The 26,013-nt window shown below is 34.8% G+C and overlaps 1 pseudogene; it reads right to left on the reverse strand.

Moving 5' to 3' along the window:
* Nucleotides 1–24,457: 24,457 nt before the first annotated feature.
* On the reverse strand, nucleotides 24,458–25,530 carry LOC139892203 (protein RTE1-HOMOLOG-like; annotated as a pseudogene).
* Between the last annotated feature and the right edge of the window lie 483 nt (nucleotides 25,531–26,013).

Genomic DNA, 26,013 nt, shown 5'->3' on the forward strand with positions numbered 1-26,013 from the left:
GTACAACACTTAAACCACCTGAAATACCTGTAATTTCTGAGGAAGCTATTCCTACTCCACAAGAACCACAACCTGAACAAGATAAGAAAAAAGAACCGGTAGTTGAAAAGGTTAATGAAGATAACACAGTTAAGGCAAAACCTTATGTTAAACCATACCAACCACCACTTCCTTACCCGAGTAAAATGAAAAAAGAGAGACTTGAAGCTGAGCAATCTAAATTCTTGGATATGTTTAAACAGATAAATGTAAATCTTCCTTTCATTGATGTAATTTCAGGAATGCCTAGATATGCTAAATTTCTGAAAGATCTAATCACGAATAGAAAGAAAACGGAAGAACTCTTGGCTGTTACTATGAATGCTAATTGTTCTGCAGTGCTGTTGAATAAAATACCAGAAAAACTATCTGATCCAGGAAGTTTCACAATTCCATGTTTTCTGGGTAGTCTTAGTTCAATAGAAGCATTGGCAGACTTAGGTGCTAGTATAAATCTAATGCCGTATTCACTATACGCTAAACTAGACCTTGGAGAATTGAAACCAACATGAATAAGCATACAACTAGCCGATAGATCAATAAAATATCCTAGAGGGATAATGGAGAACATGCTAGTTAAAGTTGGTACTTTAGTATTTCCAGTAGATTTTGTTGTTCTGGACATGAAAGAAGACTCTCAAGTTCCTCTCATATTAGGAATACCATTCTTAAACAAAGCTAAAGCAATGATAGACGTGTTCTGTAAGAAACATACCCTAAGTATAGAGGACGAGAGTGTTACCTTTTCTGTTGATAGAGCAATGCAACAACCGCAATCTGCAGATGATACATGTTATTATATTCAAACTATAGAATCACATGCAGAATTGTTAGAAGAATTTCCAGAATTACAAGGAACAGGAGAATGTTCTTTAGGAGAAGGAACTGAACCAATTGATGAAACTGAAATGTTAGCTACACTAATGGCTAATGGATATGAACCAACAACAGAAGAAATTCAAATGCTAAAAGAAGAAGACAGATATCGATATAAATCATCGATAGAAGAACCACCGACATTAGAGTTAAAGCCACTTCCAAACCATTTGGAATACGCTTATTTACATGGTGAATCTGAATTACCTGTAATAATATCGTCTTCTCTTACTGAAAATGAAAAATCTCAACTCATTTCTGTACTAAAATCTCATAAACCAGCTATTGCATGGAAAATTCATGATATTAAAGGAATAAGTTCTTCGTATTGTACACATAAAATCCTTATGGAAGAAGGTCATAAAACGTATGTGCAACGCCAACGAAGACTAAATCCTAATATGCAAGATGTTGTTAAGAAAGAAATTATTAAACTGCTTGATGCAGGTTTAATTTATCCAATTTTTGATAGTCCATGGGTAAGCCCAGTTCAATGCGTGCCTAAGAAGGGTGGCATGACTGTCATTACAAATGAGAAAAATGAGCTTATTCCTACTAGGACTGTAACAGGATGGCGTGTATGTATTGATTATAGAAAATTAAATGACGCCACCAGAAAAGATCACTTTCCCTTACCTTTCATTGATCAAATGTTGGAAAGATTAGCCGGAAATAGTTACTATTGTTTTCTTGATGGTTTTTTCGAATATTTTCAAATTCCAATAGCACCCGAGGACTAAGAAAAAATCACATTCACGTGCCCTTATGGTACTTTTGCTTACAAACGCATGTCATTTGGACTTTGCAACGCCCCTGCAACCTTTCAAAGGTGCATGCTGGCGATTATTCACGACATGATAGAAGAATGCATGGAAGTTTTCATGGATGACTTTTCAGTCTTCGGTGATACTTTTGAATCATGTCTAGTTAATCTTGAACGAATGCTTATTAGATGCAAACAATCAAATCTAGTTCTTAATTGGGAGAAATGCCATTTCATGGTTAAAGAAGGCATCGTTCTTGGACATAAAATTTTAAAGGAAGGAATTGAAGTGGATAGAGCTAAAGTAGATGTAATTGCTAAACTTCCACATCCCACCAATGTTAGAGAAGTTAGGAGTTTTCTAGGGCATGCCGGTTTTTACCGACGTTTCATAAAAGATTTTTCTAAAATTGCCATTCCTATGAATAAACTCCTAGAAAAGGATGCTCCATTCATCTTTTCAGATGAATGTATCATATCTTTTAATATTCTTAAAGAAAAACTCACTAATGCGCCGATCATGATAACACCAAATTGGAATCTACCGTTTGAACTTATGTGCGATGCAAGTGATTTTGCAATGGGAGCCGTTTTAGGACAAAGGATTGAAAAATGATTTCAACCTATATATTATGCTAGTAAGACGTTACAAGGAGCACAAACAAATTACACAACTACTGAAAAAGAACTCCTTGCAATTGTCTTTGCTTTTGACAAATTTCGTTCATATCTTGTTCTAGCTAAAACGGTGGTCTATACTGACCATTCTGCTCTTAGATACCTATTTTCGAAACAAGATGCTAAACCAAGATTAATCCGTTGGATCTTACTCTTACAAGAGTTTGATATTGAAATCCGAGATAAAAAGGGAGCAGAAAATCTCACCGCTGATCATCTTTCTCGTCTTGAAAATCCTGAATTAGAAGTTCTAAATGAATCGGCCATACAAGACAACTTTCCTGATGAATATCTATTGAAGATAGATTATAATGAAATTTCATGGTTTGCAGACTATGCAAACTATTTAGTATGTGGATTCCTTGAAAAAGGATTGTCGTACCAAAAACGAAAGAAATTCTTTAGTGATATAAAACACTATTTCTGGGAAGATCCACATTTGTTTAAAAGTTGTCCAGATGGAATAATACGCCGATGTGTATTCGGAGATGAAGCTAGTAAAATTTTAAACCATTGTCACACAGGACCAACAGGAGGGCATTATGGGCCTCAAATAACAGCAAGAAAAGTTTATGATGCTGGATTCTATTGGCCTACAATTTACAAAGACGCACACCTTCTTTGCAAATCCTGTGATACTTGTCAAAGGGCCGGAAAAATAAGTCAACGTGATGAAATGCCACAAAATGTCATTCAAGTATGTGAAGTGTTTGACATTTGGGGTATTGACTTTATGGGTCCATTTCCAAAATCTCATAATAATCTATATATTCTCGTAGCCATTGATTATGTATCTAAATGGGCGGAAGCACAAGCTCTCCCAACTAATGATGCACGAGTTGTAGTCAACTTTTTAAAACGTCTTTTTGCAAGGTTTGGAACACCGAAAGCTTTAATAAGTGATCGGGGTACTCATTTCTGTAATAATCAACTTGAGAAAGTTCTCAAAAGATATGGAGTAACTCATAAAATCTCCACTGCTTATCATCCACAAACAAGTGGACAAGTTGAAAATACCAACCGAGCTTTAAAACTTATTATAGAGAAAATCGTAGGATCAAATCCGAAGGAATGGTCCATTAAATTGGAGGATGCACTCTGGGCTTTTAGAACAGCCTACAAAACTCCAATTGGAACAACACCTTTTAAACTCGTTTACGGAAAAGCATGTCATCTTCCAGTAGAAATTGAACACAAAGCATTTTGGGCTTTGAAGACATGTAATCTTGATTTACATGAAGCCGGACGTCTACGGTTAAGTCAATTAAACGAATTAGAAGAATTAAGACATGAAACATATGAAAATTCCTTAATCTATAAGGAAAGAACGAAGAAATGGCATGATAAAAGAATCAGAAGTTCAAAAGAATTTAAAGAAGGAGACAGAGTTCTTCTTTTCAATTCACGATTCAAGCTATTTCCTGAAAAAATGAAATCAAGATGGTCTGGACCATTCATAGTCAAAAGAGTTTTCCCATACAGAACAGTAGAATTGATAAATTCAAATGGGATTGAATTTAAGGTTAATGGTCACAGAGTTAAACATTACATAGATAGTCCGATGAAAGTTGACAACGAAGTTAATCACAATTTCGATACCATAGCTAACTAAGTGTGGGGAGAATCAAGTCTTTAAAAGAATAATATGTATTTCTGTTAGAGTTAGATTTTCTGTTTTCGTGTGGTTCTCGAAAATGAAACTCGAATGGTCTTTCCCTAGCAGACCCTAAAGAACTAGTCTTCTCCCCCCATTCTGAATTTTTATTTTTTTTTAGGTTTTACGAAATGAAGACTTCATGTGAACTAAACCATGGTCTAATGCTACACGCTTTGATCACTAAACGTAATAATGACACACTTCCAAGTGAATTGGTATCATTAATAAGAGGTAAATTGGACGGAGTAAGAAAAGAATCCAGATGCGAAGATAATAAGTTACAATTTGGTAAAGGAAAATCAAAATCCACAGCGAAAAGAAGAGCACGACACCTTGAAAGATGTCACAAATGCGAAAAATGGTCACACGAAGGTAAATGTTCAAATAATCAAACCTATTCAAACACCGAATTTGTTACTTTATGCAGAGACGGACCGTTTATATGTTTAGAAGAAAAAACGTTGAATGCTCGAGGTTACGCCTATGTAGCCATGGAAAATCAATTAGTCCGACTATCTTATGAGTGGGCTAGAGCATATGACTAAGAAATATATTTCACAGGTAAGTTTGTACAGTTTTCATTTTTATTTTTATTTTTATTTTTAACCTTTTGATAATAAACGCTAATTTGTTAGCTATAAAGTATTAAATTGATATTCGATAAAATTAGGTCTTGCGACCGAAATTATTGTTATCATTCAAAAATTTATTACATCACTGCGAAATTTAACGTTTATTCTTAAGGTATAAATATCTTTAATCAATCAACTCAAAATATTTCAAAAATTCGTCATGAGTTAAATTAGGTCATGGAACCGAAATTACTTTACCGAAAAGAGGGGCGCATATTTTTGATAATATTTGATTGATTAAAGTGGGATAAAAGCTAAAAAGATTTTCAATTTTTTTTACCATGTTTTTAAAATTAATATATAAATATTAAATTAATATTGTAAACTTCTTTAAAATTGTAAATATCTGAAAAATTAATATTTTTAATATAAGTTTGTATGTATAAAAACAAAAATATAATTTAAGTTTGGTGTGAATTTTTAATATGAATTTTTAATTTTATGCATTTTAAATTTAAGTTTGGTGTGAATTTAAAAACAAAAATTTACTTTATTTCGCTAAGTTAAAAATATGATTTTTAAAATTCCTCGTGAGTTGAAGACTAGGTCTTTGAACCGAAATTGCTTTACCCGAGGGAGGGACGAGAACTTTTATTATCATTATTTTTAATCTTATTGAATTAAAGTATGCCAAAAATATTTAAAAAACCCAAAAATCTTTGCTTTTAAAACCGCACTTTGAATTGACAAATTTTAAAATTTTGTTGAGGGACAGACTAGGACATCGATCCGAAACGCCCTCATCCTAAACAGAAACAAAATTTTAAAATTTTATTAATAATATGTTTTATAAAGTTTAAGGTTAAAAAAAAAAACTGAAAGTACTGTACCCGGGACTCCATGCGATCGCATGGAGTTTGCCCTTTGCATCCATGCGATCGCATGGGGAGAAAAATCAGGTCAGGTTCAAAAGCAGTCGCCTGTTCTATCTTCTACACCACAACACACATACATACCCAAAATTCTCTCAAAATCTCACCAAATTTCATCATTTTTCCACCGTAATTCGTCATTTTTCTTGCTCTAATCATGCCTAGATTCTCATTCTTCAGTAAAAAGGTAAAAATTACACCCCTAAACTCATAAATTTTCTAGTTTTTGTGATAATTACCAATATTTTACCTAATGCAATTTTGTTAATTTCTAGTGTAATTAGTGTTAAATTGTTAGTATTTTATGCATGTATAACCTAGATTGATGCTATTTAACATGATTTGAAGCCAAAAACTTCAAAATTTTTAGAAATCTAGGGTTTGTGTTCTTGCGCAATTTGGGGCTTTTTGATATAAACAGGTTATGGCCGATTTTTGTCATGAATTATTGCTAAATTGAGTAGTGTAACATGTTTAGGTAGTTAAATGATCCAAACATTGATCCTAAACATGATTTTTGAAGATTAAAGTAGACTTTTTAGGCGAAAATTCATGAACTTGATTAATTTGATATATTTGCCATTTGAGACTTGTTTAATTGTTAGTAATGACTATTTTGACATGTTATTTGAGTTAAATACTTATGAACTTTGTCTACATTTTCATATGTGCTTATTTAAAAAAGTGTAGAATTGTGAAAAAAATTGTGAAAATATGTATAAGTTTAATTTTGATTTAACATGTTATTGTAAATGTTTTAAGTTGTTATTTTGCTAACACTAATGCATATTTGGATGCACAAATTTTGTGTTTAATGTGTTTTGCAGAAAGCCGATACTGGAGGTTCAGGAGCATCATCATCTAGACAGCCTGCTCCAGCACCGTAACCAGAACCAGAAATGCAACACGAGCCAGAACCCGAACAAGAACCACAACAGGAACCACAACAACAGCCTGATCAACACGTACCTTATTATGATCCGGTACAGTTTGTTAATGAATTCATAGTATTCCCGATGAGGCCGTCAGTAGAATACCCAACGATTCCTGAGCACACTTTGCATCCTAATCTGAGATTTGATAGAAGATGGAGAGATTACGAGACATATCAAAGGAACAAATTCAGATTGGTAACTAAAAATGTAGAGGTGCCAAGGGTAATCGATTGGGATCCTTTGGAAAGAGTTCAGCTAGCTAATAGAGTCAGACTGCTACTGATTCAGAGGTACGAGAACTCTTCTTTTACAGATTGGGAACGTCTTTTCACCATTCGTAGACCTGTATATAAGGAATGGTGTGTTGAGCTCATGAGTACTGTATCACTTGATACAAATATAGTTAGAATAGATGATAGAAGATTTCTTAGGTTTATCCTTGGCGGTAGGATGTACAGAATGTCCATGATGGACATGACCAGGGCTTTACAGATATATACTTCTGGTGAGTTGCTACTACCCGATTGTACAAATTTGATTCATTATGGTGAAAGGGTAGATAGCAACTTTGACGCTGACGCCATTTGGAGGCGTATGTCACATTTTGATGTTTTTACACGAGCGGGAGGATACTCCTATACACATATTGACAGAGCCGAGCTTCGTATCATTCATAGATTTTTGGCTAACTCGATTACACAAAGAGGTAACAATAAAGAAAAAATAACCTTACATGATTTATTCTACCTAAAGTGTATTCGGGATCCTAGAAGCTTTGTCAATATCCCGTACTGTGTTGGTTTTTATTTATCTAAAATGGTAGAAGGAATGCAGGACGGGAGTATAATAGGAGGAGGCATTTTTGTTACTCTCATTGGAGAGTATTTAGGTGTTGATAGGAACCAAGGGGGTCCATTACAGCTTTGTAGAGAACAGGTTGAGCCTTTAGGATTGAAAGTTTATGTGGGTGCTAAGGTATTGAAAAGTAGACGCAACCAGGCAGTACCCTATGAGGGCCCTCATCCACAGGTAGAAAGGGGCTCAGACGAGGAAATGGAGGAAGCGAAAGACATTAGGGATGTCTTTCAAGATGCTATTCTTGATGTCCACGTTCGTATAGATGAGGAATCAATGACGAACGCGGCAAGACATAGTATGTACGAGCAGTGGAACTCCGAGCGAGTATACGAGGATTATAGGCGACGCCAACACGATAGCTGGTTAGTTCATCAGCACCAAATCATGAGCCAGCTATCATATCAGGTACCAAATAACTACGTACCTACTCGATCTGCTCATTTTCCGCCACACAACCCCGACATCCGACCACCCTTTAACCGGTATGACTATAACCAAGCCTATCAGGACACCTATAACCAACAATGGAACCCATCTGACGAGATGAACTGGAACCCCTATCCAGACTGATTTGGTTCCATTAGTTATTTTTATGATTTTTATGTTTTTATCTTTTTACTTATTCATGTTTAACCTTATGTTATTGGATATTTTTATGTAATTTTTATGTAATTTTTATTATTATTGTGTACTAATATTTCACATTTAGGATTTGAAAGTGGGATTTTAAGTCCCATTTCAAATTGTCATGCATGTTTATATTTGTATTGTATGTATATTGTCAATTGTACAAAACAGGGTAAAACAGCGCATTTTCAAAGACTGGCATTAAGTTCAGCAAAAGCTAGTTTTGACGACAAAACGAAAAACAAATGTGATGTACCAACAGACGGAATGAACAAATGATGTGCACCATTTATCATTCAGCAAACAAACGCCAATATGTTTGGAAACTTTGATAAAATTTAATCAATTTTTTACGCTAATCACCCTCAATAATTTAAATTGTTACTGATTTCTTACAAATGAGGACATTGCAAGATCTTAAGTGTGGGAAGGGGTTAAATTCTTTCGGAATTTTAAATAATTTTTAACTTAAAACACTTGGTTACCATTAAAAATACTAGTAAAGCAGTAGTTGTATTAGAATCTAGTGCTCTCTGATAATAAAGAACAGCCTTAGTCTTATATACTGACTACCCAATTCTAGTAAAATTTTTCAAAATTTTCAATTAAATGAATTCAAAATCATGTTTATACATATTTATGAACGATAAAACTAGGTGTTAACACCGAAATTATTGTTACCTCGGAAAGGACATAAATTGAGAAACAAACCAAAATGTTAGAATTCATTTAAAATGGAATAGAGGACAATAAAAAGGCAAATAAAAGAAAATAAAAGCCAAGTGTGAGAAAATTTACCAAGTTATTTTAAAACATATGTCACATATTTCTGTAACAAATAACTGAAGATACTTTTGCCTTAGACTAAACTAAACAGTTTTACCCGATTTACTGTAAAATATTTGAAAGAAAAATGGATCTACACGATGAATCAATTCCATCATTATAAGAAAGTAAAGTCTTCTGAAAAAGAAACGCGCTTCTTGATTTAGGTCATGAAGTTGTCGTCCAGACCAGCTGTAGGTTGACGAAAAATCTAGAAAAGTCATCACTAAAATCAGCAGGAAATCCACGGACCTCGACATCAAACAGGGTCGCCAAGTGGTCAGACTTATCCTAACCATGAGAGGATCTGTCTTGTAAAATGGGAAGGACGCCGTGCAAATTAGCTGGATAAGACTAATTAATCAGATCCCCAGAAAGGATAATCTCCTTAAAAGATCAAAAATCAGCTTTTAAGACTGATATTACTCAATCCTAGATATTGACCTTAAAGATTGAGAATTACAAACTCATGGAATTCAATGATATCTAAACTCGAGCTTGAACGAGAAAATATTTTGATCAAAATTACAAACCGATTTGTACTAAGTCTCATTCAATTATTCATCTAACTCAATTGTTTGGGTTAGCAGTCTTCCAAATTTAAATACGAAGTAATATTAACAGAAGCATATTGTACAAGTTTACTTATCAATTATTTACATGTGCCATATCAGATTTCGTACTGCAAATTTTATAATAACATTTTTTATTGTTTAATAGTTACTAAATGTTCGTAAATTAGTTATCTATATTACTATATATGTATTAAACAAATAAAATATGTTAGACATGGGAAGTTGGTCTCTTTTAGTTTTATTTTGTTTGTCTCTTTTAGTTGTCGAGTAAGCCTCCTCTATCGTCAAATTCTGGATCCGCTCATGTTTATCGTGCTTTTTATATCGTTATCTCACGCTTTTAAGCGCATTGTATTAAAATCTTAACGGCGTCACAAAACGATTGAGTGCATCATATCAAAAGCTCGAAGGTCATATAAAATGACATGTATATTACTTGTAGCTATACAACAACAAATACTTGTAGTGACCCGAACTTTTCCATGTTTATATATATTAATTGAGATTGATATTTACATGATTAAATGTTTCCAACATGTTAAGCAATCAAACTTGTTAAGACTTGATTAATTGAAATATGTTTCATATAGACAATTGACCACCCAAGTTGACCGGTGATTCACGAACGTTAAAACTTGTAAAAACTATATGATGACATATATATGGATATATATATAGTTAACATGATACTATGATAAGTAAACATATCATTAAGTATATTAACAATGAACTACATATGTAAAAACAAGACTACTAACTTAATGATTTTTAAACGAGACATATATGTAACGATTATCGTTGTAAAGACATTTAATGTATATATATCATATTAAGAGATATTCATACATAATAATATCATGATAATATAATAATTTAAAATCTCATTTGATATTATAAACATTGGGTTAACAACATTTAACAAGATCGTTAACCTAAAGGTTTCAAAACAACACTTACATGTAACGACTAACGATGACTTAACGACTCAGTTAAAATGTATATACATGTAGTGTTTTAATATGTATTTATACACTTTTGAAAGACTTCAATACACTTATCAAAATACTTCTACTTAACAAAAATGCTTACAATTACATCCTCGTTCAGTTTCATCAACAATTCTACTCGTATGCACCCGTATTCGTACTCGTACAATACACAGCTTTTAGATGTATGTACTATTGGTATATACACTCCAATGATCAGCTCTTAGCAGCCCATGTGAGTCACCTAACACATGTGGGAACCATCATTTGGCAACTAGCATGAAATATCTCATAAAATTACAAAAATATGAGTAATCATTCATGACTTATTTACATGAAAACAAAATTACATATCCTTTATATCTAATCCATACACCAACGACCAAAAACACCTACAAACACTTTCATTCTTCAATTTTCTTCATCTAATTGATCTCTCTCAAGTTCTATCTTCAAGTTCTAAGTGTTCTTCATAAATTCCAAAAGTTCTAGTTTCATAAAATCAAGAATACTTTCAAGTTTGCTAGCTCACTTCCAATCTTGTAAGGTGATCATCCAACCTCAAGAAATCTTTATTTCTTACAGTAGGTTATCATTCTAATACAAGGTAATAATCATATTCAAACTTTGGTTCAATTTCTATAACTATAACAATCTTATTTCAAGTGATGATCTTACTTGAACTTGTTTTCGTGTCATGATTCTGCTTCAAGAACTTCGAGCCATCCAAGGATTCATTGAAGCTAGATCCATTTTTCTCTTTTCCAGTAGGTTTATCCAAGGAACTTAAGGTAGTAATGATGATCATAACATCATTCGATTCATACATATAAAGCTATCTTATTCGAAGGTTTAAACTTGTAATCACTAGAACATAGTTTAGTTAATTCTAAACTTGTTCGCAAACAAAAGTTAATCCTTCTAACTTGACTTTTAAAATCAACTAAACACATTTTCTATATCTATATGATATGCTAACTTAATGATTTAAAACCTGGAAACACGAAAAACACCGTAAAACCGGATTTACGCCGTCGTAGTAACACCGCGGGCTGTTTTGGGTTAGTTAATTAAAAACTATGATAAACTTTGATTTAAAAGTTGTTATTCTGAGGAAATGATTTTTATTATGAACATGAAACTATATCCAAAAATTATGGTTAAACTCAAAGTGGAAGTATGTTTTCTAAAATGGTCATCTAGACGTCGTTCTTTCGACTGAAATGACTACCTTTACAAAAACGACTTGTAACTTATTTTTCCGACTATAAACCTATACTTTTCTGTTTAGATTCATAAAATAGAGTTCAATATGAAACCATAGCAATTTGATTCACTCAAAACGGATTTAAAATGAAGAAGTTATGGGTAAAACAAGATTGGATAATTTTTCTCATTTTAGCTACGTGAAAATTGGTAACAAATCTATTCCAACCATAACTTAATCAACTTGTATTGTATATTATGTAATCTTGAGATACCATAGACACGTATACAATGTTTCGACCTATCATGTCGACACATCTATATATATTTCGGAACAACCATAGACACTCTATATGTGAATGTTGGAGTTAGCTATACAGGGTTGAGGTTGATTCCAAAATATATATAGTTTGAGTTGTGATCAATACTGAGATACGTATACACTGGGTCGTGGATTGATTCAAGATAATATTTATCGATTTATTTCTGTACATCTAACTGTGGACAACTAGTTGTAGGTTACTAACGAGGACAGCTGACTTAATAAACTTAAAACATCAAAATATATTAAAAGTGTTGTAAATATATTTTTGATCATACTTTGATATATATGTATATATTGTTATAGGTTCGTGAATCAACCAGTGGCCAAGTCTTACTTCCCGACGAAGTAAAAATCCGTGAAAGTGAGTTATAGTCCCACTTTTAAAATCTAATATTTTTGGGATGAGAATACATGCAGGTTTTATAAATGATTTACAAAATAGACACAAGTACATGAAACTACATTCTATGGTTGAATTATCAAAATCGAATATGCCCCTTTTTATTAAGTCTGGTAATCTAAGAATTAGGGAACAGACACCCTAATTGACGCGAATCCTAAAGATAGATCTATTGGGCCTAACAAACCCCATCCAAAGTACCGGATGCTTTAGTACTTCGAAATTTATATCATATCCGAAGGGTGTCCCGGAATGATGGGGATATTCTTATATATGTATCTTGTTATTGTCGGTTACCAGGTGTTCACCATATGAATGATTTTTATCTCTATGTATGGGATGTGTATTGAAATATGAAATCTTGTGGTCTATTGTTATGATTTGATATATATAGGTTAAACCTATAACTCACCAACATTTTTGTTGACGTTTTAAGCATGTTTATTCTCAGGTGATTATTAAGAGCTTCCGCTGTCGCATACTTAAATAAGGACGAGATTTGGAGTCCATGCTTGTATGATATTGTGTAAAAACTGCATTCAAGAAACTTAGTTTGTTGTAACATATTTGTATTGTAAACCATTATGTAATGGTCGTGTGTAAACAGGATATTTTAGATTATCATTATTTGATAATCTACGTAAAGCTTTTTAAACCTTTATTTATGAAATAAAGGTTATGGTTTGTTTTAAAAATGAATGCAGTCTTTGAAAAACGTCTCATATAGAGGTCAAAACCTCGCAACGAAATCAATTAATATGGAACGTTTTTAATCAATAAGAACGGGACATTTCAGTTGGTATCCGAGCGTTGGTCTTAGAGAACCAGAAAATTTGCATTAGTGTGTCTTATCGAGTTTGTTAGGATGCATTAGTGAGTCTGGACTTCGACCGTGTTTTCTTTAAAAATGATTGCTTAACATTTTTGTTGGAAACTATATATTTTTAACATATGAATATTATGTGATATATTAATCTCTTAACGTGTTTGATATTATGTGATAGATGTCTACCTCTAGAACAAGTCCCATTGACTCACCTAATAATAATGAAGAGTCAAATGTAAATTGGAATGATTTGTGGACTGATTCACAAGTTCCCGAAGAGGAACCGGAAGAAGAGTCGGAACCGGAAGAAGAATCGGAACCGGAAGAAGAATCGGAACCGGATGAAGAAATAGAACCGGTGGGGGAAATAATAAAACGGTTAAGTAAAAGAAAATCCTCAACCAACCGACCAAAGTTAATTATGGTCAATGGTGTTTCCGCCAAGGAAGCAAAATATTGGGAGGATTACCAATTCTCCGATGAATCGGATTCCGACGAGAATTCCGATGATGTTATAGAAATTACCCCAACTGAATTTAAAAAGGCAAAAGAAAATAATAAGGGAAAGGGCATAAAAATAGAGAAATCTAATTCCAACCCCGATGAACTTTATATGTATCGTCAACCCCCGAAGTCCTTAAGTTGTAACAATGACCCAGGAACCTCTAAACCACCAGGTTTTTCTAAACCAATGTGGACAACGACGGCTCATATTAGGGGAACATCATATATCCCTAGAAACTTGGCAAAACGAACCAAAACCGAAGAAGAAGAAACGAGCGAGTCGGAATAAGATAGTTGTATTCGTGTGGTGTAATATATTTATGATATATGTAAAAATTGCTTGTATTAATAAGTATTTTTTTATGAAACTAACTCTTGTCTATTTTACAGTTTAAAAACACAAAATGGATAGACAACCCAATATTTTAAGAGACCTACCCGGAGACATGATTGATGAAATCTTGTCTAGAGTCGGCCAGAATTCTTCGGCACAACTATTTAAGGCGAGATCAGTTTGTAAGACATTCGAAGAACGTTCCAAGAATGTCTTGGTTTATAAGAGACTTTCGTTTGAAAGATGGGGGATATCACATTGGGAAACCCATAAGTTACGATGTGTTTACTTTGACGCATATATTGCGGGGAACCCAAATGCTATTTTACGCAACGGGTTAAGAAATTATTTTGACTCAATATATCCGAATATTGGACTTCGTGATTTAGAAAAAGCGGCTAACATGCAACATAAAGAAGCATGTTATGCTTACGGATTAGTAATGTTCGCTTCTCACCAAAGTGAGAACAAGAACATCGGGCTACAACTATTAAACAAAACGTTTCCACAAGTGACGGAGTCGGTAATTGGGGTAAGAAATGAGGTTTTTAGATTATTACGGGACTGTTGGACATTACGTAACCCTCGTCCCTTTGATGACGTTACAACACGCTGTCTTATCAACGGCCATAACGGTTATGTTGCACAAGACCAAGGATGGGAAGTAGTCCTAGTAAAACCAGAATGCATGACTTGTTTCTGGACGTATGAATTACGTGTCTTTATTGCCTTTGCCGAACGACTTGTGTACTAGCTAGAATTGTCTTCACAACTATCTTGTATCAAAGTTATTGTGTGCTATATTTCATGCTTTATGTAAAATAAGCGGTATTGTAAGTTTGTAAAATATTGTATAAAAGTTTGAACGCGAAATATTATTACAATCAGTTTTTCATATAGAATTGTAGTAGTTGAATTGTATATTAGCTACTAAGTATGAACTTAACGGGTAGGTACTACCCGAATTTAAACTTATAAAACGCTAATATGAAGAAAAAGCTTTTATAAATGAGTTCATATTATGCTACGAAATACTATTAACTACTCTTAATATTCTGTATGATTAACTTGTTCCATTTAACTATTTTGAAGGAAATGGCACCGACTACTCGACACACCGTGAATATGAATGAAGAGGAATTCCGTACTTTTCTAGCTTCAAACATAGCCGCAGTACAGGCTGCGCTACATACCAACAATAACCTTGGATCTAGCAGTACAGGAAATCGTGTAGGATGCACCTACAAAGAATTCACTGCCTGCAAACCTTTGGAATTTGATGGAACCGAAGGACCGATCGGATTGAAACGGTGGACCGAGAAGGTTGAATCGGTGTTTGCCATAAGTAAGTGTACTGAAGAGGACAAAGTGAAGTACGCTACACATACCTTCACAGGTTCTGCGTTAACATGGTGGAATACCTATCTAGAGCAAGTGGGACAAGATGATGCGTACGCACTACCGTGGTCAGCATTCAAGCACTTGATGAACGAGAAGTACCGTCCCAGAACCGAGGTCAATAAGCTCAAGACAGAACTTAGAGGGTTACGAACCCAAGGATTTGATATTACCACGTACGAAAGACGATTCACAGAATTGTGCCTATTGTGTCCGGGAGCATTCGAAGATGAGGAAGAGAAGATCGACGCGTTTGTGAAAGGATTACCGGAAAGAATCCAAGAAGATATAAGTTCACACGAGCCCGCCTCCATACAACAGGCATGTAGAATGGCTCACAAACTAGTGAACCAGATTGAAGAAAGAATTAAAGAACAGACTGCTGAAGAGGCCAATGTGAAGCAAGTCAAAAGAAAGTGAGAGGAAAACGGTGATAAGAATCACCAATACAACAACAACAGCAATTACAACAATAATCGCAACAATTATCCCAACAATCGCAACATCAATCGCAACTACAACAAACGGCCCAACAACAACAACAACAACAACAGCAACTACAACAATCATCCCAACAACAATAATAACCGCAACAACAACAACAACAATCAGAAGCAGCTATGCCAAAGGTGTGAAAAGAATCACTCGGGGTTCTGCACCAAATTTTGCAACAAGTGTAAAAGAAATGGTCATAGCGCGGCGAAGTGTGAGGTCTACGGACCAGGGGTTAATAGAACGAAAGGAACAAATGGTGTCGGAACGAGTAATGGCGGAGCAAGTAGTGTCGGAGCAAGTTATGCCAATGTAGTTTGTTATAAATGTGGAAAACCAGGCCACATTATTAGAAATTGCCCGAACCAGGAGAACACGAATGGACAAGGCCGTGGAAGAGTTTTCAATATTAATGCGGTAGAGGCACAGGAAGACCCGGAGCTTGTTACGGGTACGTTTCTTATTGACAATAAATCTGCTTACGTTTTATTTGATTCGGGTGCGGATAGAAGCTATATGAGTAGAGATTTTTGTGCTAAATTAAGTTGTCCATTGACGCCTTTGGATAGTAAATTTTTACTCGAATTAGCAAATGGTAAATTAATTTCAGCAGATAATATATGTCGGAATCGAGAAATTAAACTGGTTAGCGAAACATTTAAGATTGATTTGATACCAGTAGAGTTAGGGAGTTTTGATGTGATAATCGGTATGGACTGGTTGAAAGAAGTGAAAGCGGAGATCGTTTGTTACAAAAATGCAATTCGCATTATACGAGAAAAAGGAAAACCCTTAATGGTGTACGGAGAAAAGGGCAACACGAAGCTACATCTTATTAGTAATTTGAAGGCACAAAAACTAATAAGAAAAGGTTGCTATGCTGTTCTAGCACACGTCGAGAAAGTACAAACTGAAGAAAAGAGCATCAATGATGTTCCCATTGCAAAAGAATTTCCCGATGTATTTCCGAAAGAATTACCGGGATTACCCCCACATCGATCCGTTGAATTTCAAATAGATCTTGTACCAGGAGCTGCACCAATAGCTCGTGCTCCTTACAGACTCACACCCAGCGAGATGAAAGAACTGCAAAGCCAATTACAAGAACTTTTAGAGCGTGGTTTCATTCAACCAAGCACATCACCGTGGGGAGCTCCTGTTTTGTTTGTCAAGAAGAAAGATGGTACATTCAGGTTGTGTATCGACTACCGAGAGTTGAACAAACTTACCATCAAGAACCGCTACCCACTACCGAGAATCGACGACTTATTTGATCAACTACAAGGCTCGTCTGTTTATTCAAAGATTGACTTACGTTCCGGGTATCATCAAATGCGGGTGAAAGAAGATGATATTCCAAAGACTGCTTTCAGAACACGTTACGGTCATTACGAGTTTATGGTCATGCCGTTTGGTTTAACTAATGCACCAGCTGTGTTCATGGACCTTATGAACCGAGTGTGTGGACCATACCTTGACAAGTTTGTCATTGTTTTCATTGATGACATACTTATTTACTCAAAGAATGACCAAGAACACGGTGAACATTTGAGAAAGGTGTTAGAAGTATTGAGGAAGGAAGAATTGTACGCTAAGTTTTCAAAGTGTGCATTTTGGTTGGAAGAAGTTCAATTCCTCGGTCACATAGTGAACAAAGAAGGTATTAAGGTGGATCCGGCAAAGATAGAAACTGTTGAAAAGTGGGAAACCCCGAAAACTCCGAAACACATACGCCAGTTTTTAGGACTAGCTGGTTACTACAGAAGGTTCATCCAAGACTTTTCCAGAATAGCAAAACCCTTGACTGCATTAACGCATAAAGGGAAGAAATTTGAATGGAATGATGAACAAGAGAAAGCGTTTCAGTTATTGAAGAAAAAGCTAACTACGGCACCTATATTGTCATTGCCTGAAGGGAATGATGATTTTGTGATTTATTGTGATGCATCAAAGCAAGGTCTCGGTTGTGTATTAATGCAACGAACGAAGGTGATTGCTTATGCGTCTAGACAATTGAAGATTCACGAACAAAATTATACGACGCATGATTTGGAATTAGGCGCGGTTGTTTTTGCATTAAAGACTTGGAGGCACTACTTATATGGGGTCAAAAGTATTATGTATACCGACCACAAAAGTCTTCAACACATATTTAATCAGAAACAACTGAATATGAGGCAGCGTAGGTGGATTGAATTATTGAATGATTACGACTTTGAGATTCGTTACCACCCGGGGAAGGCAAATGTGGTAGCCGATGCCTTGAGCAGGAAGGACAGAGAACCCATTCGAGTAAAATCTATGAATATAATGATTCATAATAACATTACTACTCAAATAAAGGAGGCGCAACAAGGAGTTTTAAAAGAGGGAAATTTAAAGGATGAAATACCCAAAGGATCGGAGAAGCATCTTAATATTCGGGAAGACGGAACCCGGTATAGGGCTGAAAGGATTTGGGTACCAAAATTTGGAGATATGAGAGAAATGGTACTTAGAGAAGCTCATAAAACCAGATACTCAATACATCCTGGAACGGGGAAGATGTACAAGGATCTCAAGAAACATTTTTGGTGGCCGGGTATGAAAGCCGATGTTGCTAAATACGTAGGAGAATGTTTGACGTGTTCTAAGGTCAAAGCTGAGCATCAGAAACCATCAGGTCTACTTCAACAACCCGAAATCCCGGAATGGAAATGGGAAAACATTAACATGGATTTCATCACTAAATTGCCAAGGACTGCAAGTGGTTTTGATACTATTTGGGTAATAGTTGATCGTCTCACCAAATCAGCACACTTCCTACCAATAAGAGAAGATGACAAGATGGAGAAGTTAGCACGACTGTATTTGAAGGAAGTCGTCTCCAGACATGGAATACCAATCTCTATTATCTCTGATAGGGATGGCAGATTTATTTCAAGATTCTGGCAGACATTACAGCAAGCATTAGGAACTCGTCTAGACATGAGTACTGCCTATCATCCACAAACTGATGGGCAGAGCGAAAGGACGATACAAACGCTTGAAGACATGCTACGAGCATGTGTTATTGATTTCGGAAACAGTTGGGATCGACATCTACCGTTAGCAGAATTTTCCTACAACAACAGCTACCATTCAAGCATTGAGATGGCGCCGTTTGAAGCACTTTATGGTAGAAAGTGCAGGTCTCCGATTTGTTAGAGTGAAGTGGGGGATAGACAGATTACGGGTCCGGAGATTATACAAGAAACTACCGAGAAGATCATCCAAATTCAACAACGGTTGAAAACCGCCCAAAGTCGACAAAAGAGCTACGCTGACATTAAAAGAAAAGATATAGAATTTGAAATTGGAGAGATGGTCATGCTTAAAGTTGCACCTTGGAAAGGCGTTGTTCGATTTGGTAAACGAGGGAAATTAAATCCAAGGTATATTGGACCATTCAAGATTATTGATCGTGTCAGACCAGTAGCTTACCGACTAGAGTTACCTCAACAACTCGCGGCTGTACATAACACTTTCCACGTCTCGAATTTAAAGAAATGTTTTGCTAAAGAAGATCTCACTATTCCGTTAGATGAAATCCAAATCAACGAAAAACTTCAATTCATCGAAGAACCCGTCGAAATAATGGATCGTGAGGTTAAAAGACTTAAGCAAAACAAGATACCAATTGTTAAGGTTCGATGGAATGCTCGTAGAGGACCCGAGTTCACCTGGCAGCGTGAAGATCAGATGAAGAAGAAATACCCGCATCTATTTCCAGAAGATTCGTCAACACCTTCAACAGCTTAAAATTTCGGGACGAAATTTATTTAACGGGTAGGTACTGTAGTGACCCGAACTTTTCCATGTTTATATATATTAATTGAGATTGATATTTACATGATTAAATGTTTCCAACATGTTAAGCAATCAAACTTGTTAAGACTTGATTAATTGAAATATGTTTCATATAGACAATTGACCACCCAAGTTGACCGGTGATTCACGAACGTTAAAACTTGTAAAAACTATATAATGACATATATATGGATATATATATAGTTAACATGATACTATGATAAGTAAACATATCATTAAGTATATTAACAATGAACTACATATGTAAAAACAAGACTACTAACTTAATGATTTTTAAACGAGACATATATGTAACGATTATCGTTGTAAAGACATTTAATGTATATATATCATATTAAGAGATATTCATACATAATAATATCATGATAATATAATAATTTAAAATCTCATTTGATATTATAAACATTGGGTTAACAACATTTAACAAGATCGTTAACCTAAAGGTTTCAAAACAACACTTACATGTAACGACTAACGATGACTTAACGACTCAGTTAAAATGTATATACATGTAGTTTTTTAATATGTATTTATACACTTTTGAAAGACTTCAATACACTTATCAAAATACTTCTACTTAACAAAAATGCTTACAATTACATCCTCGTTCAGTTTCATCAACAATTCTACTCGTATGCACCCGTATTCGTACTCGTACAATACACAGCTTTTAGATGTATGTACTATTGGTATATACACTCCAATGATCAGCTCTTAGCAGCCCATGTGAGTCACCTAACACATGTGGGAACCATCATTTGGCAACTAGCATGAAATATCTCATAAAATTACAAAAATATGAGTAATCATTCATGACTTATTTACATGAAAACAAAATTACATATCCTTTATATCTAATCCATACACCAACGACCAAAAACACCTACAAACACTTTCATTCTTCAATTTTCTTCATCTAATTGATCTCTCTCAAGTTCTATCTTCAAGTTCTAAGTGTTCTTCATAAATTCCAAAAGTTCTAGTTTCATAAAATCAAGAATACTTTCAAGTTTGCTAGCTCACTTCCAATCTTGTAAGGTGATCATCCAACCTCAAGAAATCTTTGTTTCTTACAGTAGGTTATCATTCTAATACAAGGTAATAATCATATTCAAACTTTGGTTCAATTTCTATAACTATAACAATCTTATTTCAAGTGATGATCTTACTTGAACTTGTTTTCGTGTCATGATTCTGCTTCAAGAACTTCGAGCCATCCAAGGATTCATTGAAGCTAGATCCATTTTTCTCTTTTCCAGTAGGTTTATCCAAGGAACTTAAGGTAGTAATGATGTTCATAACATCATTCGATTCATACATATAAAGCTATCTTATTCGAAGGTTTAAACTTGTAATCACTAGAACATAGTTTAGTTAATTCTAAACTTGTTCGCAAACAAAAGTTAATCCTTCTAACTTGACTTTTAAAATCAACTAAACACATTTTCTATATCTATATGATATGCTAACTTAATGATTTAAAACCTGGAAACACGAAAAACACCGTAAAACCGGATTTACGCCGTCGTAGTAACACCGCGGGCTGTTTTGGGTTAGTTAATTAAAAACTATGATAAACTTTGATTTAAAAGTTGTTATTCTGAGGAAATGATTTTTATTATGAACATGAAACTATATCCAAAAATTATGGTTAAACTCAAAGTGGAAGTATGTTTTCTAAAATGGTCATCTAGACGTCGTTCTTTCGACTGAAATGACTACCTTTACAAAAACGACTTGTAACTTATTTTTCCGACTATAAACCTATACTTTTCTGTTTAGATTCATAAAATAGAGTTCAATATGAAACCATAGCAATTTGATTCACTCAAAACGGATTTAAAATGAAGAAGTTATGGGTAAAACAAGATTGGATAATTTTTCTCATTTTAGCTACGTGAAAATTGGTAACAAATCTATTCCAACCATAACTTAATCAACTTGTATTGTATATTATGTAATCTTGAGATACCATAGACACGTATACAATGTTTCGACCTATCATGTCGACACATCTATATATATTTCGGAACAACCATAGACACTCTATATGTGAATGTTGGAGTTAGCTATACAGGGTTGAGGTTGATTCCAAAATATATATAGTTTGAGTTGTGATCAATACTGAGATACGTATACACTGGGTCGTGGATTGATTCAAGATAATATTTATCGATTTATTTCTGTACATCTAACTGTGGACAACTAGTTGTAGGTTACTAACGAGGACAGCTGACTTAATAAACTTAAAACATCAAAATATATTAAAAGTGTTGTAAATATATTTTTGATCATACTTTGATATATATGTATATATTTTTATAGGTTCGTGAATCAACCAGTGGCCAAGTCTTACTTCCCGACGAAGTAAAAATCCGTGAAAGTGAGTTATAGTCCCACTTTTAAAATCTAATATTTTTGGGATGAGAATACATGCAGGTTTTATAAATGATTTACAAAATAGACACAAGTACATGAAACTACATTCTATGGTTGAATTATCAAAATCGAATATGCCCCTTTTTATTAAGTCTGGTAATCTAAGAATTAGGGAACAGACACCCTAATTGACGCGAATCCTAAAGATAGATCTATTGGGCCTAACAAACCCCATCCAAAGTACCGGATGCTTTAGTACTTCGAAATTTATATCATATCCGAAGGGTGTCCCGGAATGATGGGGATATTCTTATATATGCATCTTGTTATTGTCGGTTACCAGGTGTTCACCATATGAATGATTTTTATCTCTATGTATGGGATGTGTATTGAAATATGAAATCTTGTGGTCTATTGTTATGATTTGATATATATAGGTTAAACCTATAACTCACCAACATTTTTGTTGACGTTTTAAGCATGTTTATTCTCAGGTGATTATTAAGAGCTTCCGCTGTCGCATACTTAAATAAGGACGAGATTTGGAGTCCATGCTTGTATGATATTGTGTAAAAACTGCATTCAAGAAACTTAGTTTGTTGTAACATATTTGTATTGTAAACCATTATGTAATGGTCGTGTGTAAACAGGATATTTTAGATTATCATTATTTGATAATCTACGTAAAGCTTTTTAAACCTTTATTTATGAAATAAAGGTTATGGTTTGTTTTAAAAATGAATGCAGTCTTTGAAAAACGTCTCATATAGAGGTCAAAACCTCGCAACGAAATCAATTAATATGGAACGTTTTTAATCAATAAGAACGGGACATTTCAATACTCAATCCCACTGTCCCACAAATACTCAATCCCACTTTTCCGTGTGTTATAAATGCTAGTGGTACGTGGGCAGCTATCATTAAAACCATCAATTTGATTCATTCTAGTTACTCGGTTAATCCTTTGTTACTCAGCATGAGAATCGGAGATGGTCACAATGCTAAATTTTGGTTTGATCCGTGGGCTAATGGTGTCCCGTTAGCTTCCCAATTCCCTCGGCTCCTGGCACTTGATGTAAATAATCAATGTACTGTTGCTTCCAGATTCGTTAATAACTCATGGGTCTTTTTTTGGAGGAGAGAGCCGAGATATGGGATAGAAGTTGAGAATTTACAAGCGCTGCTTTCAATCCTCACCGCTGTTTCGTTCACGAATTATTCAGATAAATGGCAGTGGGACAGTGACCGCTTCTCGGTTGCCAAAGCCCTTAAGTTAATAGATCAAATTGATTATGCTTCTTTTGACATTGCCACTTCTTGGTGCAAACAAGTCCCTATCAAAATAAATTTTTTTTATTTGGCGCTTGAAACTCTCTCGTCTCGCTACGAAGGTATATTTAATGGCGCGTGGCATCGGGATTGTCGATTTTGGATGTTCGTTGTGTGACGCTCAAATTGAAGATGATGATCACCTATTTCTGCATTGTATTACAAGTCAACAAATATGGGCAAAATTTGCACAATGGGCAAATGTGACATTTCCTTCCTAGTCGTCTATGGCTTCTATGTAGGCATGGATTGATGGAGTTCCGATTTTACATTATGAGCGTCTCATTGTTTTAACCATCATTTTCGCAACTCTTTGGAGCATTTGGAGATTACGCAACTGTACTATTTATAAGGATAAAAGCTTTAGGAAATGCCATGTGATTGAGAGTATTGTAGTGTCAAGCTTTAATTGGATTTATGCTACATTCTAGAAGAAGAGTTGCAATTGGAATCAATGGATTCAATATCGTTGTATTATTTGTTTCCTTGTAAACTTTTGTAATTTGTAATTTTTTTAATAAAAATTCAGTCGTTCGACAAAGGAAAAAAAAAAAACTAATATCACTCGTAGCTATAAAAACTAGATGCTAATTTGGTTTAGCTGTTGTAATCTCAAGCTGAACTTGTATGTCTGAGGGTTCTAATTTTGTACTTGAGCTTGGAGTGGTTAAAGTTAGACACGAATGAGCTCAAACAGGCTTGAAAAATTGTAACTGAATTTATATAATTACCAGTTGCAAAAACATGTTGGAGTTGTCTAACAGCATTGTATATATATAAAAACTAGATGCTAAGATTTATGAACAAAAAACGTGTAACTTCCCAAAAATTCCAAAAACTACATACTTCACCAGATTTGCACAAGATGATAAAAGATTCCGATTAGTTTCTAATAATCCAACATAATAAAAGATTTAAATAGCCAATTTTATAAACAACAAGGTGAACCAAAAGATAAGGAACAATCCACATACATCTGGGAACATATTACAACATACAGAAAATCAGACTTATAAACAGAATAAAATAATTGTATCGTGTACGAACGAATCAAAAATTTAAACCACGTTCTACATACAATCTAATTAGTCACTAGAGTTGTATGATATGTTTGAAATAGTACGTTCCGCAAAGATACCATCCAAAGAGAAAGAACGTAACAAACGCCAGAAAACCTAGAAAATTAGCACCTCCAAATGTAACACCGATGAACACAACAATAAATGATAGATAAGACCGAACCATCGATGGTGTATCAACCCACTCCCCTTTGAACATAATCAAAGCTGCAACATTAACCACGTTCCACCCACTGGCTAAGGTCTCGAACCGGTTAAGATGGTTAGCCACAAATGAGTGACAATTGCAAGTTAAGACGCTATAAGTTTGTTCTTGGTATTCTTGTGTCGTCTTTTTTAACGCATCGTCCCACGTGTACTCACTTTTTCCTGCTTCTACTAGCCTATATTCTTCTTCGGTTCTAAACGTGGTTGAAGGATGCTTTGTGTTGGAGTACTGTGTATGTAAGATTATTGAACAAATTAAGATACACAAGTCGAGTGAGATAGACATTAGTCCAAGACTATTAACAAATTAAGGGTGCGTTTGATAAAACTGAATGATTAAATGCTGAATGGTTCATAATCTGAATGATTCAAAGGTTCTGAATAACAATAACCAGATTGATTGAATAATGTGAATGATTACCCTATTAACCTTTGACATGAGTAGAAATGTGTTAATAATCCATAAGGGTATATTATCCATTTTTTAAATAAAGTTTTAGATATTTTTAAAGGGGGCAAACCAACCCAACCCAACTCGGCCTACTTTGACCCGTACCCAAATGACCCGTTTCAACCGGACACAGACCACCAAACAGGATAACCCAAACTATACCTTTTCTTTGTTTATCTGGGCCCAAATGCAAAGTTATCTACAGAAACGAAGTTAGGTCCTGCAAAATCCACAATAACTCCATCCTCACGGCCTATACCAACATGACCAACAAAAGGAAGGAGCCATGAAATAACGGGGAGGGGGGTCCACACGATGCAGCATGGAAAGCGAGCTTTAGTTGGATCAATCTGCATGCAATTCGGAACACTATGCTCAACCATCATTGCCTTAGGTTCCTTGTCTAAGTCCATTACCAGATCTGCATTCATTATATTGCTCAGCCATGTGTGAACATTGCTACTAATAAAGCTAAATAATGCTTACAGTATTATATACGGTGTAACATGTATCCATGTTATAAAATTGGCCAAAAATAAAAATTTCAGCAAAATGGATCACTACATATTACATTTGTAGCTACATTACCATAATATAATATTACCTAAAATCTATAAGCTATGGAAAACTTGCAAACAAGGGTTGCGATTCCCGGGATCGCGTTTCGGGCTCGCATTTCGGGTACGCGTTTCGGGTTCGCGTTTCATTGTCCATTTCGGGTTCGCATATCGATTTCGGGTTCGCATTTCGGTTTCGGGTTGCGTATCACGGTCGCATTCTCGTTTTGGATTCATGTTTCGATTTCGAGTTTTTGTTTTCCGACCGCGTTCACGTTCGGGTTCGCATTACAAATTTTGAGATTTGAAAACCTCGAACCAAACAGAAGATAGGATTTCAAATCCCAGGATTTC

Source organism: Rutidosis leptorrhynchoides, chromosome 2, assembly GCF_046630445.1.
Source record: "Rutidosis leptorrhynchoides isolate AG116_Rl617_1_P2 chromosome 2, CSIRO_AGI_Rlap_v1, whole genome shotgun sequence".
Lineage (NCBI taxonomy): Eukaryota > Viridiplantae > Streptophyta > Magnoliopsida > Asterales > Asteraceae > Rutidosis > Rutidosis leptorrhynchoides.